The sequence below is a fragment of the Mustela erminea genome, chromosome X, assembly GCF_009829155.1.
Source record: "Mustela erminea isolate mMusErm1 chromosome X, mMusErm1.Pri, whole genome shotgun sequence".
Classification (NCBI taxonomy): Eukaryota; Metazoa; Chordata; class Mammalia; order Carnivora; family Mustelidae; genus Mustela; species Mustela erminea.
This window is the reverse complement of record NC_045635.1, coordinates 12,100,157-12,117,151: the sequence shown is the minus strand read 5'-3', so window position 1 is coordinate 12,117,151 and position 16,995 is coordinate 12,100,157. Positions and strand designations below refer to the sequence as shown.

The following is a 16,995-nucleotide window of genomic DNA, read 5'->3' as shown; positions in this document are numbered from 1 at the left end:
CCCACAAGTATTTTTTACTTGCATTTAAATACTTTTCTATGTTTTTCATACTGGTTTCATGAACATGTATTTGCTTATGACTGAGAAGGAAAAGGGTTTTCTATGAAACAAAACTGACTCAGATTAAAAGCAAATTATTCTGTGATTAGGTAATTCCCTACAGGATACTGTTCTCAAACTTTGAAATACCACTCATTCCCCTAAACAAGAAGAGGTAGCCCATGGCTTTCTGATCAATTCATCAAGTTCTTACAAGTGATAGTAATGAAACATTTATTGGGTGTCCCTTTCCTTTAAAGGCTTAGAATTGGAAAAGGTCACAATGTGGTAATTTCTGAATTTGGGGTCCTGTGCTCCGTAGATGAGCATCTACATGTGAGTCTTGACTACCCCATTAAACATTTTGGCAGAAGAGAAAAAAGAAACTAAAACAGCCCTGGCCTGCCGTCAGTCAGGGCATCTCTGAGATCCAGAATCCCCCCAGGAACTGAAGTTTTCTGCTCATTTGTCCATCGACCAACATAGAATCCTCTCAGCTTTCTAGATTCCCACCATATTCTTACTAACGTTCTGGAATAGGGTGAGGTGGCTTTACTTCCCCTCCCCCCTCAGCATTAAGAAGTCTATACACACTGATGTCGTAATACCCCTCTGCATGGAAGGATGGTGTTGACATGCAGCATTAGTCATTGCATCTCACAGAAGCTCATCAGTGTCTCCAGCCAAATCTTCCTCTTTGTTCCGATTTCAATAAAGCCTTTTTAAAGGGGCTCTTCTATGAGCAATCCAATAAGATGCTATAAAGTATGCCAAATCCAATTACTTTCTGCATTCTTGCCTACTGTTTGGAAAAACCAGTCTCCCCTAAGCCACCAAGGTCATTCAAAACACATGCCAAGGTGACCACATTAAAGGAAGTGGGAATCTTAATGAAGGTCCTGACACCCACAAAGTACTAATGAGAGGGCAGGATTGGCCTGTTAGTCAAGAGTCTCAAGTGTGCCCAGAATATTAACAGACATTTTTTATTCTGAGGCAAATGGCACTATCACAACAACAGACACGATCCACTAATGTCTGACTCAGATGCTTTGTCACAGAGTGAATCAGCAGAGCTGTTAATAAGCACTGCAGCAGGATGCAGCGCAAACAATACTGGCTTTCAGTGTGTTCTCTGTTTTCATGGAAGCACTTTTCTTGGCTCAGAAGCTGACATGTGGTCCGCTCTGATGATGTTTTCTACCCCTCACCAGCATAGCGCATAAACCTGGGGGCAAGGAGCATAGGGATGCTACGGAAGCCACAGGTGAGGAGCGGAGGAGGGAGTCTTGACAGATGGTGCTCTCTCCCTGTGTAGTCCAACTCTCTTACCCAAGACCTTGGGGGTAAAATGCTAAAGACAAGGGCATCTATTTTGTACAATGCAGAACAAATGAACACAAACTTAGTGGCTTAGAACAACATACATTTTTTTATCCCACAGTTTTCATGGGTCCTTAGCTGGGTCCCCTGCAATCAGACTGTTGGTAGGAAAAGGGGTTTCACCGGAGACTCAAGGACTTCTTCCAGGCTCACTTGGGTTGCTGGTAGAATTCAGGTCCTTATTGTTGGAGGACAGAGGCGCTCAACTCCTAGAGGGCATCCCTTTCCATAGTTGTTCACAATACGGGTATTTGCTTCTTCAAGGCAAGGAGGAGAACATCTCACCTGCTTCTAGTCTCCTCTTTAGGGCAAGGCCTGGACCCCCTTTTAGAGGGCTCTCCTGGTTAGAGCAAGACCACCGTGGATTTTCTCCCTTTTGATGAACTCAGAGACAACTGCTTGGGTACCCTCATTCCATCTGCAAAATCCCTTCACCTTTGCCATACCCATGCTCAAGGGAGAGGAGTACACCCAGCTGTGGACTCCAGGGGATGGGGATCATGGGAATCACCTTAGAACACTGCCTCCCACAACAGACTCGTGCATGTTGAAGCTGACCGCACTAAGAAAGAGTATATATGTTGTATGTCAGAATTCATATCCAATCCGATAGGATGACAGCTTAGAATAAGAAGTCAAAAGTGGCTAAAAGAGGGATGCCTGGGTGACTCAGTCGTTGGGTGTCTGCCTTCGGTTCGAGTTGTGATCCCGGGGTCCTGGGATCGAGCCCGGCATTGGGCTCCCTCCTCAGTGAGAGGCCTGCTTCTCCCTCTCTTACTCCCCCAGCTTGTGTTCCCTCTCTCACTGTGTCACTCTCTGTCAAATAAGTAAAATCTTTAAAGAAAAAAAAGTATCAGAAAGAAACTTGAGACCCATACTTAGCTTTTAACACAGGAGAACTAGCTTAAAAGCACTTCTTGGAAAAAAGACTTGGGTTTTAATTGTTTAGAAGCAAAGTAAGCAATGTTGGTATAATGTGATTTTTTTTCAAGCTCAAAATGTAATTTACAGGGGCACCTGGGTGGCTCAGTGGATTAAAGCCTCTGCCTTCGGCTCAGGTCATGATCCCAGGGTCCTGGGATCGAGCCCCACATCGGGCTCGCTGCTCGGGGGGAGCCTGCTTCCCTCTCTCTCTCTCTGCCTGCCTCTCTGCCTACTTGTGATTTCTGTCTGTCAAATAAATAAATAAAATCTTTTTTTAAAAACTGTAATTTACAGAGCAATAATAAATTATAGCATCCAGATCAAGAAAGAAAACATCAACAGTGAGCTTGGTATCACATCTGGAAAATTTTTTTGGCCGTTCCAGGTTTGACATTTTAAGCTGAACATTACTCAAAGGAAACCTTGAAATCAAATCGTATGAAAAATGCCTGAAGGAACTATGGATGTTTATAAAAGAAACTGAAGAGGAAACAGAATTGCAATTGTGTACAAGTTGAGGAAACAGAAGTAAGACTCACAGATAAGCGTTACAAGAAAACATATTTCCCTTCAGTATAAGAAATACAGTTCTGGAGGCGCCTGGGTGGCTCAGTGGGTTGAGCTTCCATCTTCGGCTCAGGTCGTGATCTCAGGGTCCTGGAATCGAGCCCTGCATTGGGCTCTCTGCTCTGCGGGGAACCTGCTTCCCCCCAGCCCCCAAACACTGCCTGCCTCTCTGCCTAATTGTAACCTCTGTCTGTCAAATAAATAAAAATAAAATCTTTAAAAAAGTTTTTAAAAAAGAAATACAGTTCTAATTTGTGGAGTTGTAGACAAAAGAAATAACTTGTGGGAAAGGGAACTGATGTTCGAAGCTGATGCCATCCACGGATGCTCTTGATTCCTTTCCCGCCTTCATTAATTATGTCCTTTCTCACCTTCACCTTGACCCAGCCCATCTTCTCCTTGGTGATCGTGCATAGGTTTTTCCCATCACGGACGTAAAGTAAACTTCCTTGGCTTCACATTCCACCAAACTCCTGCCTCCTTCTCCCAGGCCCTTTGAAGCCTGGCCTTCTGAGAGCAGGATGCGCTTGTGACCTGCCCTCCATAGCCTTCCCTCCTGTCAGTCCATCCAGTCCGGCTTTGGCCCTGTGAGGCCACCCAAACAAATCTTTGTAATGTCACTGTAGATAAAGACTCTTTGCAATTTCTCTTGCATGACACTATTGACTACATCCTCCTTTTAAAAGTAATCTTTCCTTGGTTTCTCCAATATTATACTTTCTTGGCACTTCTCAGACCCCTCTGGCCACTCTTCTAAGCCTCCTCTGTGGTCTTCCTCACATCTAACCTGCACTGATGGGCACTGATGTTCCACCAGGCTCTGTCCTGGGTCTACTCTGTTCTCTTTTTACATGGTATCCTTTGCTGTTTCAATGACTCCTAGTGTTCTAATTGCCATTTACATGTTGTGAGACCTTACTCCCAGGGTAACTCTCTCTTTTCTGAAATCTATGTCTCTATCTGCAAAGACCAGTGGAGGGCTTCCCTGGAAAACTCCAGAGTCACCTGAAACTCAATGTGGCCAAACTTGAAATCATAATTCCCCCACCGTGGCCCACCCCCAACTCAAACTCTCCCCCTTTAGGCTCCCCATTTCAGAGAACGGTTGGCAAGATGTCATCCTGGTCCTGACTCTCATTCTTACCATTTCTCCCTGGCCTATCAGTGTGCAAGTCCTGAGGACACTCTCCAGATCCATCTAATTTTTTCCATTCCCACTGATACTACCTCAATTCAAACCATCAACTTCTAATGATTACATCGTTAACATCATCTATAACTTCACTTACATTTATTGAATGATTATCATGTACCAGGGACTGTTATAAGTAATATATATAATACACACACACACACACACACACACACACACACACACACATTCATATTTTCCTCAAAACAACCCTATGAGTATAAGGTTGTTTTTCTCCCATTTTATTGAAGTAGAAATTGGGAAAATAAGACCCAGACAGATTAAGAACCCTCCCATGTTCACATACCTAGTAAGTGAAAAACCGGGATACGGACATGCAAGCTCAACTAGCTCACAACGTGTTATGAGGGCTAAATAAATCTCTCTTGAATTAATAAACTAAACAGATTAAGCAAATTCTAGCTGATTGAAAGCAAAAGGGATTTCGGCTGTGGGTGACAGATTAGACTACAGAATTATTTCTCAGTTGTCATTTGGCAGAACTTTAAAAAATTTCCTATCTATCATGGTCTCATATTTTTGTCCAACACAATACCCCATACTTGATTTTCACTGTGATATCAAGTAGAATAAAAGTTTCTAAACACTTATTCTCCATTCCTATACTTGATCATTATGGTCCAGTAAGAGATTGTGGACCGGCACCATGGATCACACTTCGAGTTCCACTGGAGTAGAGAATCCATGAGGTCTCTTTCATTTTGAAGATTATGTATTCTGTAGCATTAGAATCCAGATGCAAAGGGGTAAAATCTTCTCCTTTGAGAGTTAATAATGAGCCAGTGGAAGTCATCTACTCTAAATTTACCAATCAGAAGAGTGGTATATGCTAAGTGCTGTGGTGCAGAACCACACATACATTTAAAAAGATGCAGAACATGGGGCGCCCGGGTGGCTCAGTGGGTTAAAGCCTCTGCCTTCAGCTCAGGTCATGATCCTGGAGTCCTGGGATTGAGCCCCGTGTCAGGCTCTCTGCTCAGTGGGGAGCCTGCTTCCTCCTCTCTTTCTGCCTGCCTCTGTGTACTTGTGATCTCTGTCTGTCAAATAAATAAATAAAAATCTTTAAAAAAAAATAAACAAAAATAAAAAGATGCAAGAACACATGTTCCTCAATCTGAGCATACATCTAGTAGGGTGGATTTAACCAATACCTCCAAAATGAGGACAAGAGAAGAGTGTGCTTCACAATATGTCCTATAAGAATATACAGACAGAAGACCTCATTCAGGTGGCAATTACTAGGGCATATTTTAAATGTGGAAGGCTATTCAGTTTTTTAAAAAATTGAGACTTGCAGGGCACCTGGGTGGCGCAGTCAGAGGCCCGACTCTTGGTTTTGGCTTGGGTCATGATCTCAGGGTCACCATCTCAGGATTGTGAGATGAAGCCCTGCTTTGGGCTCCATGCTCAGTGCATAGTCTGCTTAAGATTCTCTTTCCTTCTGCCCCTCCCCTACTGCTCGTGTGCATGTGTGCGCACTCTCTCTCTCTCAAAATTTTAAAATAAAAAATAAAATAAAATAAAAATTGAGACTTGCCCACACATAGTGAAAGTAAAATATACCCAAGAGATTTTAAGTGAAAAAAGCAGCCAAATACAGTCAACCTGTATAAAGTGCTGTTGTTAAATTTTTTTTTAAGATTTTATTTATTTGAGAGAGAGAGAGAGAGATCTCAAGTAGGCAGAGAGGCAGGCAGAGAGAGAGAGAGGAGGAAGCAGGCTCCCTGCAGAGCAGAGAGCCCAACACGGGGCTCTATCCCGGGACCCCAGGATCATGACCTGAGCCAAAGGCAGAGGCTTTAACCCACTGAGCCACCCAGGCGCCCCGCTGTTGTTAATTTTATAGCCAATGAGAAACCTGTATTTGGAATATACAAAGAAGTCTTACAACTCATTTATAAAAAGACAAATAACCCTATTAAAAAACTGGCAAAGGATCTAAATAGACATTTCTCCAAAGAAGACGTAAAAATGGCCGAATAACACATGAAAATATGTTCAAAATCATTAGTCATTAGGGAAATGCAAATCCAAATTACAATGAGATTCCACTTCACACCCATTAGGATGGTTATAATAAAAAAGATAGACAATAACAAGTGAAGAAATTGGAACCCTCATATCTTGCTGGAGGGCATGTAAAATAGTGCGGCCATTTTAGAAAACAGTTGCGTAGTCCCTTGGAATGTTGAACGCAGAGTTACCACATGGCCCAGCAACTGCACGCTTAGATACATGGGTAAGAGAAATTCAAGCATACATCCACACAAATATTCATAGCAGAATTGTTCTAAGTTGCTAAAAATAGAAACGACCCTGATGTCCATGAAGAGACAAATGATGAATGGATAAACAAAATGGGGTACATCAATATAATAAAATATTATTTAGCAATTTAAAAAAGGAAGTATGAATACATGCTGTAATATGGATGAACCTTTCAAATATGATGCTAAGTGAAAGAACCAGTCACAAGGGATCACAATTGTATGATTCCATTGATATGAAATGTCCCCAATAGGCAAATCCATGGACACAGAAAATAGATTAGTGGCTGCTGGGGGATGAGAGGAGGAGGGAACGGGGAGTGACTGCTAATGGGCACATTGTTCCTCTAAGAGATAATGAAGATATTCTGAAATACTGTGGTGGCAGTTGCACCTCTGTGAATATATTTTTTAAATTGTACTGTAGGGACCCCGGGTGGCTCAGTCAGTTAAGCACCTGCCTTTGGCTCAGGTCATGATCCCAGGGTCCTGGGATCAAGTCCCATACCAGGCTCCTTGCTCAGCAGGGAGCCTGCTTCTCCTTCTGCCTGCTACTCCCTTGCTTGTACTCGACTCTCTCTTTCTCTCTCTCTCTCTCTCTCTCTCACACACACACACACACACACACACACACTCTCTGGCAAATAAATAAAAATTGAACTGTACAATTTAAATGGATAAAATGTACGTATGTGAATTATATCTCAATAAAACTGCTAAAATAATTTCTTTTTATGCATCTCTAAACTTAAAGCTATGACCCACTGCTAACTCCACTAGCGTTACAAAAAGTAAAGGATTAAAATTGAAAGCAATTTTATCTGTACAAGCACAGTTCGTGAAATGCCTCAGGCAAAGAATTAGTACAATAGGTTGATGCAAGACACTGTTTTATTAAAAATAATAACATACTTTTTTTTTAAGGTTTTATTTATTTATTTGACAGGCAGATATCACAAGTAGGCAGAGAGGCCGGCAGAGAGAGAGAGAGAGAGGAGGAAACAGGCTCCCTGCTGAGCAGAGAGCCCGACGCGGGGCTCGATCCCAGGACCCTGAGATCATGACCTGAGCCGAAGGCAGAGGCTTAACCCACTGAACCACCCAGGCACCCCAAAAATAATAACATACTCTTTAAAATACAAGTTCCTCTCTTGCCTCTGAAAATGAACAGCTATTCAGCTATTTGTTTTTCTGAAACTAAAGTGTTTTGACAGTTCCTAATTATGAGATATATGGAATAAATATCTCAAGAAAATCTATTGAAAAAGAATTATTCCTGGGGCACCTGGATGGCTCAGCCAGTTGAGCGTCTGCCTTTGGCTCAGGTCATGATCCCTGGGTCCTGAGATGGAGCCCCGCATCCGGCTCCCTGCTCGGCAGGGGGCCTGCTTCTTCCTAACCCTCTGCCCTATGCCCCAACTCGTGCCCTCTCTCTCTAATAAATAAATAAAATCTGAAAGAAAGAAAGAGAGAGAGAGAAAGAGAAAGAAAGAAAGAAAGAAAGAAAGAAAGAAAGAAAAAAAGAATAAAAAGGAAGGAAGGAAGGACCTAGTCCCTAAACTCTTAGAACCAGAGCTCACAAGCAGGCAAGAGATTGAACAGGCAGCATGACCATCACTTGAACATGTGACTCACCTACTTCGGGTCTCTGTATACTCTGGAAACCAAGACACGTTCTTCAATTTTTAGTTTGAAGTAATTTCAAATTTAAAGAAAAGTTGCAAAAAAATACTAAAAGAATTTCTATGTACCCATTATCTGTATCCATATTCACTAATTTTAAATAATTTGTCACATTTGCTTTTTCATAATCTCTCTCCCTCTACCCCCCTTTTCTTCCTGAACCTTTTGCAGATAACGTGCACATTTACCCCTCAATCCTCCAGTGTGGATTTCCTATGTATCCTAACACAGTTCCAACATATAATCTTATATAACCACACTACAGTTGTTGAAACTGGAAAATTTAGCATTGATGCAGTATGTTTTTTAAAAGATTTTATTTATTTATTTGACAGAGACTGAGCACAAGCAGGGGAAGCAGTAGGCAGAGGGAGAGGGAGAAGCAGGCTCCCCACTGAGCAGAGAGCCCGATGTGGGGCTCGATCCCAGGACCCTGAGATCATGACCTGAGCTGAAGGCAGAGGCTTAACCCACTGAGCCACCCAGGCGCCCTGCTGATGCAGTATATTATCTATAGTCCATGTTCTAATTTTACTGATTGTTTCAACAATGTGCTTTACGGCAACTTTTTAGTACAGGATACAGTCCAGTATCACACACTGCACTTAGTTGTCATGTATATTTAGTCTCCTCCAATCTGGAACAATTCCTAAGCTTTTTATTTTTAGTTTTGTATTCCATCAAAAGTTTTTCAGTATTTTTTAATTTTTATTTTTTATTGAAAGATAATTAACATAGAGCATTATATTAAAGTGTACAATATGATGATTCAATGATTCTATACACTTCTCAGTGTTCATCAAGATCATAAATATTTGTTTAATTTTTTTATTTTTAAAATTTTTTTGAAAAAGATTTTAGTTATTAATTTGGCAGAGGGAGAGACAGTGAGAGGGGAACACAAGCAGAGGGAGTGGGAGAGGGAGAAGCAGGCCTCCTGTGGAGCAGGGAGCCTGATATGGGGCTTGATCCCAGGACCCTGGGATCATGACCCAAGCTGAAGGCAGCTGCCTAACAACTGAGCCACCCAGGCAACCCAATTTTTAATTTTTTTGTTTGAGAGAGAGTGAGAGACAGAGAGAGCATAAGCAGGGGGCAAGGGGGCAGTGGGAAAGGGAGAAGCGACTCTCCACTGAGCAGGGAGTCTGACATAGGGCTCACTCCCAGAACCCTGGGATCAAGACCTGAGCCAAAGGCAGATGTTTAACCAACTGAGCCACCCAGGTGCCCCAAGATCATAAATATTTTTATTTAACTCAGTATTTGTAAAGAGTATAGGCCATATTTTATAGAATATCCCTTGATATGGGTTTGTCTAATATTTTCTCGTGATTTGGTCCAAGTAATGCATATCTGGCTGAAATACTACATAAGTGATGTGTCTTTCTCAGGGTCTCATATCTGGGGGCACTTGGTGCCTATTTCCCTATGTGTGTAGCAGCATCATTTACAATAGCCAAATTGTGGAAGCCGCTCAAGTGTCCATCAATAGATGAATGGACAAAGAAGTGGTATGCATATATGGTAGGACATTGTTTAGTCATCAAAAATCAATGGAATCTTGCCATTTGTAATGACATGGATGGAGGTAGAGTCTATAATGCTGAGCAAAATAAGTCAGGCAGGGAAAGACAATTACCATATTATTTTACTCATCTGTGGAATTTCAAAAACAAAACAAACAAGCAAAGGAAAAGAATGAGAGCGAGAGAGATGCAAACCAAGAAAGAGACTCTTAACTCTGGAGAACAAACTGATGGCTACCAGCCGTAGGAGGATGGGTGGGTAATGGCCCGAGGAGGTGATGGGGATTAGCGCGTGCAGTTGTTGGATGAGCACTGGGTGATGTGCGGAATTGCTGAATCACTGTATTGCACATCTGAAACTAACATAACACTGTAACAAGAAACATTAAAACATAACACTGTTAACAAGAAAAATTAAAAGAGTCTTAAAACTCTTGACATGTACAGAAATTGTCTTCTTGCTACATGTTGGTATTAAAGTTGTCTTAGATTATACAGACTTTGGAGGGCGGGAACTAGACTGTGAAACATACTGGTTAAGAATGCAATAGTGATTATGTGTTCATAATTACAATGAAAAATTTTTAGCAGCATGAAAGATGATCTTAGATTGGATATTTCAGATATGATACAGCCACTCTATGGAATGCTATGCAACCATTTCAAAAACGGAAATAGTGTTATATATATCGAAACTGAAATATCTCCAAGAAACTTTCATGTGAAAAAAGCAGGATATATTAAAGTATGCACAGTATAATCCCATTTATGTTTTTTAAAACTATATTTGTACTTTTACATATTAATGTATGTAAATTTATAAAGACTAGCTTGAAAGAATACGCACCAAACTGTTAACAGTAATTACCTCTCTAGAGGCAAATGGGAAAATGCAGAGGGCACGGTGCTTGCTCTGTGGGGGAATAAGACATTCATTTTTTAGTCTAGACACCTCTGTTTTTAGAACAGGAATGTATTTATGTTTTACTAAAGTATATATATATTTAAAACATATATTTGCTAAAAACACCTACATTAGCATGATTTTCAAGATTTTTCTTGACAGTCTGATTATGATTTATGCAAATAAAAGGCCTTGCAGATAAATGAAGCTTCCTTTACTTCTTTTTTGCTGAGATACAAGTAATATGTATGTTAATATGCATATTGTGACGTGTATATCCACATATATGTGTGATATGTATATGGTGTTTCTGAAAAATCATTTTCTACCATTCTCCAACATTCCCAAATTTCATAGTTGGTGGTTACTTAACCTATAGAGATTTCATTTATTCATACTGAACTCATCAGTACTCTAGCAAACCAATAATTTAATTAGCCTCCAAGAACATGTACTGAACAGACCTTAGGCATTTGCTCAGGCAGAGTGCAGAGTTAACACAGTCATTCTTCGTCATTTCTACGGTGATTTATACGGAGAGTGTCACATACCATTTCACTTACAGTGGCTATTTTTTAACTTGTTATTCATGGAAAATTTAAAAAAATATATAAGAGTAAACTGCACCTCAATGAATCCATCATCTAGTTTTAATAATTATCAACTCAGTTAATTTTTTTTTTCATCTCCCCCTTACCACCACCACTGTTGGGGGACAGTTCTCCACGGGTCTCTTGTGTTTCTGCATATTTTGTGACCAGAGGTGCTAACTGCCTTGTTACAGACTCTCTTCAAGGATGCTTGTAAACAGTATTGGACAATAAAGATAGTGTCTCTCTTCAGAGCAGAGGGCAGACCAGTAAAACAGAGATAGCATCTCCCTCTGGGGCAAGGTCAGACAGGTATACTTACTTCCCATTATAAAAGATTCAGGCTCTCTAAAGTCAGAGGTCCCCAGCTGTGATGCAAACCCACTGCTTGCACAACATCCACCTGGACCGCTTCACTTTGCCCCGTGAGACTTGGAAAGCAAGAGGGATCTGATGTGAACAGGAAAGCCACACTGCTTGCTATTTGGTGAATAATAAAGTCTTTTACCTCTGGCCCAAGGGTTTCATGTCTTCTGCCAGCTTCCATAAAACTGTGACAGACTAATTTGTAAGCCTACAACTAGGGTAAAACCTAAGACCCTTCAAAGTTCTTGACATCCACTTCCTCTTTCCCATATTATTTGGAACAAGCCCCAGATGCTACATTATTTCATCCATAAATATTTTGGTAGGTAAAAACTATTTTGAACATTCTTTGAAACTATCATAATCAAAGATGATGGAACTTAATTCCACACAAGTGTTTATATACATACACTAACACCCCAGGGACCAAGTTTGGTAACTACCAGCCCATAATCCCTTCCTCCAAAGAAATTCTTGGGATTAAATATATTTCAAGATCCAGACTTTTCAGATCTTAAGAAGGTCATAGAGAATGTAAACTATATATTAAATAATATTTGCAATGGGCTTGGGATAGCACACAAGAAGCAAATGCTGACATTTTTGCCATGACACGTGAACATTCACACAATAGGATAGAGACTATAACTAATCTTTCTTCAGTTTAGCCCAAACTTTGTCACCAAATATGTCACAAAAAACTGTTGCTTGTCAGAATTTAGGAATGTTCAGGACTGCAGATAAGAAACTATGGACCTGAACTTCTTTCATCAGGTTCAAGATTTAGGCCCTCAGCATCCTGATAAGGAGGACCATTATAAAAAAAAAAAACTTTTCAAAGACCTTCTGTTAATGAGTTTGGCCTCTTTTAAAAATAGACATGGCCAAAATGAAGTTCTTTAATGCACAGGTAAGATTTCAAATGACATGTACTAATTTGACTATGTTAATGATGTGTGATATTTTATCATGTTTCTATTTTGTCAGCATTAAATATTTCTGAGCTCTCATGATCAAAGTGGAAAATGAATGATAAAGTCATTGATGAATTCAGATAAAAAAGGTCACATACAAAAATTAAAAGGCAGGATGTTTAATCAAGGATGAATAAAAAAGGTACCTGGACCAGATCAAATCATGTCTGGATGATTTGCTGTTATTTATAGCTGTGTTCACATAGCAAAAGGAACAGGACTCACAGTCTGCACACAAGAGGGAGAAAGCACAATGACCAGGAAGGCTTTTTTCTTCTGCTCTCCTACTAAGTATAGGCTGATAACCTGGAAGGTAACATGGATGAGTTTAGGACAGATAAGAACATGGTCCCAGAACACTTGACTGCTCTAAATGATATCTACTTCTTTGTGTTTCATGATTGCATCTTTAAGTAGGAGGAAAGACTATCACATTATTATTGAATACCCACTATGTGTCTGACAATTTTCCAGGTGATTTATTTGTACTGTTATCCTAATAAGAATAAAGAAAGTAAAGTTCAGGGAGATTGAATAATCTAAATGAATGAATGAATGACTTCATGCGGACAAGCATTTCTCACAGTTTGCTAGGTGCCAGGCATTGCTATATATATATATATATATATATATATATATATTTCAATATACAGATGAATGTATTAAATAAATGTATACATAGATGAAGGCCCAGAACTCCAACTTTCACAGAGTTCCAAATTTAGTAGGAAAGAGATATGTAAGCACATACTTATGGTGTAATTCCACACATGTAGCTGTTGTGACTCAGGGTTTAAAAATAAATCTATGACCCTTAGAGATTTAGGGGCAAAAAAGATGTTAACAATCAGAGGCTGGGGTTAACCCATCCTAGTTCCTAAAAACACTGAAATTTAAGGCCTTCTTTTATATTCATATATAAAATAAGATGCCTTCTGAGAACTATGTTGTGACTGATATGGAAGAGGGTCTTCATGACTGTTGAATAGGCAAGGGGATACTGGTGTATCTTCATTACCTCTGAGTAGGCAAAGGGGATACTGGTGTATCTTTATGGCCATTGAGGAGGCAAGGAGATACTGGTGTATCTTCATGACCATTGAGTAGGCAAGGGGACACTGGTGTCACAAAATGGCAAATTCAAAAAGCTACAGAAAGGAATGTTGATAGCTGTGCAGAAGGTCAATGTCATTCCTTTTCATAAGTTCTTCTAGCTTATTTTATGAATCTAACTCATTCCAAGGATTGTCAACAAGGTAATCAACCTATAGTTTGAAGAGTGCTCCTCCTTATTGGAAAAGAGAGAGACCATTTGCCCAACTCTCACCACCCAGAAGTTCTGCTGATATTGCATATTTCCCAAAGATTCCAAACAATAATTTCATCTACTGCTCTTTTGCTGGGCTTGGTGTAAAGAACACAGGTTTTAGGTTCATATGTCAGCTCTGTCACCCTCTCTGATGTACAGTTTCTCTCTAGTAGACAGAATTTTTTTTATATATATAACCCAACCTTTAAAAAGAACCAAAAACCTAAATATGAAATAATGACTTGACAGAGTAGAGGATTCATCAATCATTAGATAATGACTCCCAGAATTATTATTTTGCAGAATATGAAATTGAATGACGCTCAAAACAATTAAACTCAGAAATAAACATGCTCCTGTCACAAGAAAAGAGGTGTATTTGTACAAATATAATTGAGGTGACAGCAAAAGCAAAAAATAAGAGCAAAACAACGCAATTATTGTTGCCCCTTGAACAACATGGGAGTTAGGGGTGCAGTCAAAAATCAGCATATAACTTCTGACTGCTAATAGCCTAATACTATTAGTCAGCTAATACTGACCGGAAGCCTTACTGATAATATCAACAATCAATTAACACCTATATTTTTAGGTTTTTCTTTTCTTTGTTTTTTATTTTTTAAAGAAAGAGTGTGAGAGTTGGGGGAGGAGAGGAGAGGGAGAGAGAGAATCCTAAGCAGCCTCCATGCCCAGTGTGGAGCCCCGTGAGGGGTTCGATGCAGGGCTTGATGTGGGGCTTGAGCTCATGACCCTGAGATGCTGACCCTGAGTTCATGACCTGAGCTGAAATCAAGAGTCAAATGCTTAAGAGACTGAGTCACCCAGGCGCCCCACCTATAGTGTATGTTATATGTATTATATACTATATTCTTATAATAAAGTAAGCTAGAGAAAAGAAAATGTTAAGAAAATCACAAGGAAGGGGTGTCTGGGTGGCCCCACCTATATTGGTATAGGTTATATATATTATATACTATATTCTCAAAATAACATGAGCTGGAGAAAAGAAAATGTTATTAAGAAAATCACTGGGCAGCTCAGTCAGTTAAGCAGTCAACTCTTGGTTTTGGCTCAGGTCATGATCTCCTGGTTGTGAGACTGAGCCCATGTTGGGCTCCGCATTCAGGGTGGTATGTCTGCTTCAGAGTCTTTCTCCTTCTCCCTCCAGCTCACTCTCTCTCTCTCTCTTCCTGAAGGAAGGAAGGAAGGGGAAGGGGAAGCGGAAACAGAAAGAAGGGAGGAAGGAAATCACAAGGAAGAGAAAATAAATTTACATGATATACTGCATTTATCGGAAAAAACCTACATATAAGTGTAGACCCGCACAGCTCAAACCCAGTTGTTCAAGGGTCAGTTATATACTCTACAGTCAAGCACATCTCTCACCCAAATCACTATGGGTAATTCCTGCTGCTACTTTAGATACTGGCCTTAAGATCAGGTGACATGGGTATCACCTTCTTTGCCGGTCTGGATGCTGACCCCAAGTCTCCTCTTATACTTCCCTCTGGAGAGGAAACATGTTAAGTAGGTTCCGATGAGTAAGAGGAGGGAGGCCTTTCTAGGGAGTCCAGTGGGCAAACTGCCAGTCAAGATTGGCCTGGTGGAACCAGGTCAAGAAGCCACCCAGAACTGACCAAGTTCCTGGGGTTAGAGAAATACCACAGAGCAGGAGAGGGGTTCCAACTAGGTCCCAAATGACAAAACGTGCATGCTTCAAAGTCTCATCAAGAACCAGTCATGGATTCAGAAAAATCCAGCACAACTAATCTCTCATGAGACCAGAGCGGTTGCCAAAGTTTATCTTCACAAAGTCATCTCTACCCACTCTGGGAATTAAACCACCTCTGCTTCCCTTGGCACTGAGGTTGAGACTTGGGGGATAGTTAGAATAATTTCTCTTCCAGATTCTTAATGACTTTTTTTCTATGTATTTATATGATCAGCAAAATTTGGATTTCATTAATCTCAAATAAGCAATATTTCTTCCTTTACACAAGCTCTTCTTCCTCTCACCACTCTCTGCTTAGGAAATTTTTCCTCATCACTCACTTCCCCAAACAACTTTCAGCAACTCTCAGTAAATTTCCTGAAATCTACTCTACTACCATACTCCAAAAACAATATTGAAGTACTTACATTACAAAATTTTCCTTAATGATTTTTTTTCTCTGTGCTTATTTCTTTCACTAATCTTTAAGCTTCTTCAGTCACTACCAAAGTTTTATTCCTTTCTGGGCTGGCAAGAGTGTATTGTGATGCTTGGCACCAAGCAGACAGTAAATTAATGCTTATAAAGAATAAAGCATTTTGGGAGAAGGGGGCTGGGGTTATGGACATTGGGGAGCGTATGTGCTTTGGTGAGTGCTGTGAAGTGTGTAAACCTGGCAATTCATAGACCTGTATACCCCTGGGGATAAAAATATATGTTTATAAAAAAAAAAAATTAAAAAAAAAAGAATAAAGCATTTTAAAAAAAGAATAAAGCAATAAAAACTTCGGGCTTAAATTTTCTTGCGTCCTCTATATACCCATTCTGTTAGTAGCTCACACTAGTGTGTTTTGCTTCTGATACAGCATCCAACGATTCCCGTCTCCCGCATGCATACTTTTGTGTAATCCCCTCCCTTTGAGTGAAGGTTGGACCTAGCAACTAGCAGAATATAGTAAAAGTGATGCGATCTCACTTTCAAGATGAGTTCATAAAATGCCGTGACTTGGGCACGTTCTCTTGCTAGCACCCTCTCCTGTCCATCTGCTTGCTCCCCCTGATGAGGCCAATCACCATGTATGATATGCTCTATGGAGAGGCTCACATGGCAAGGAACCAAGGCAGGCCACGTGAGGAACGGAGGGCTCTGCCCAGCAACTCATGAGGAACTGAATCCTGCCATCAACCACTCGCTCTTGAGCTTGAAAAATAGATCCCTTCTGGTTGGGGCCCTGAGATGACAGCAGTCAGTGAGACCCTAAAGCAGAGGATCCAGCTAAGCCACGCCCAGATTCCTGACCCCCAGAAACTGTGAGGTCATAAATGTGTGTTGGTGTAAGGCACTAAGCGTTGGGTAATCTGTACATAGCTATAGATAACTAATCATTACTTATCAATCAGTTAGGGTTCACATATGATAAAACAATAACAAAGTACAGCTTGCTTTATTTTTAAGCATAATTATTGGTGTGTGATAGGTATCAGCAAATTATTCTTCAGAATTCAAAACTGTGTTTTTCATTCATCAAAATGGTCAAA

The 16,995-nt window shown here is 40.3% G+C and overlaps 1 protein-coding gene across 1 annotated transcript in view; it reads right to left on the bottom strand.

Moving 5' to 3' along the window:
- GRPR (gastrin releasing peptide receptor) overlaps positions 1–16,738 on the bottom strand; it is a 125,438-nt gene extending 108,700 nt beyond the window's left edge. Inside the window, exons 1-2 of the mRNA XM_032331210.1 lie at positions 16,433–16,738; positions 12,583–12,742 (exon numbers count right to left, since the gene is read on the bottom strand). The gene's annotated coding sequence lies outside the window, so the exon portion shown is untranslated. The remainder of the gene's footprint in view (positions 1–12,582; positions 12,743–16,432) is intronic.
- Positions 16,739–16,995: the final 257 nt, after the last annotated feature.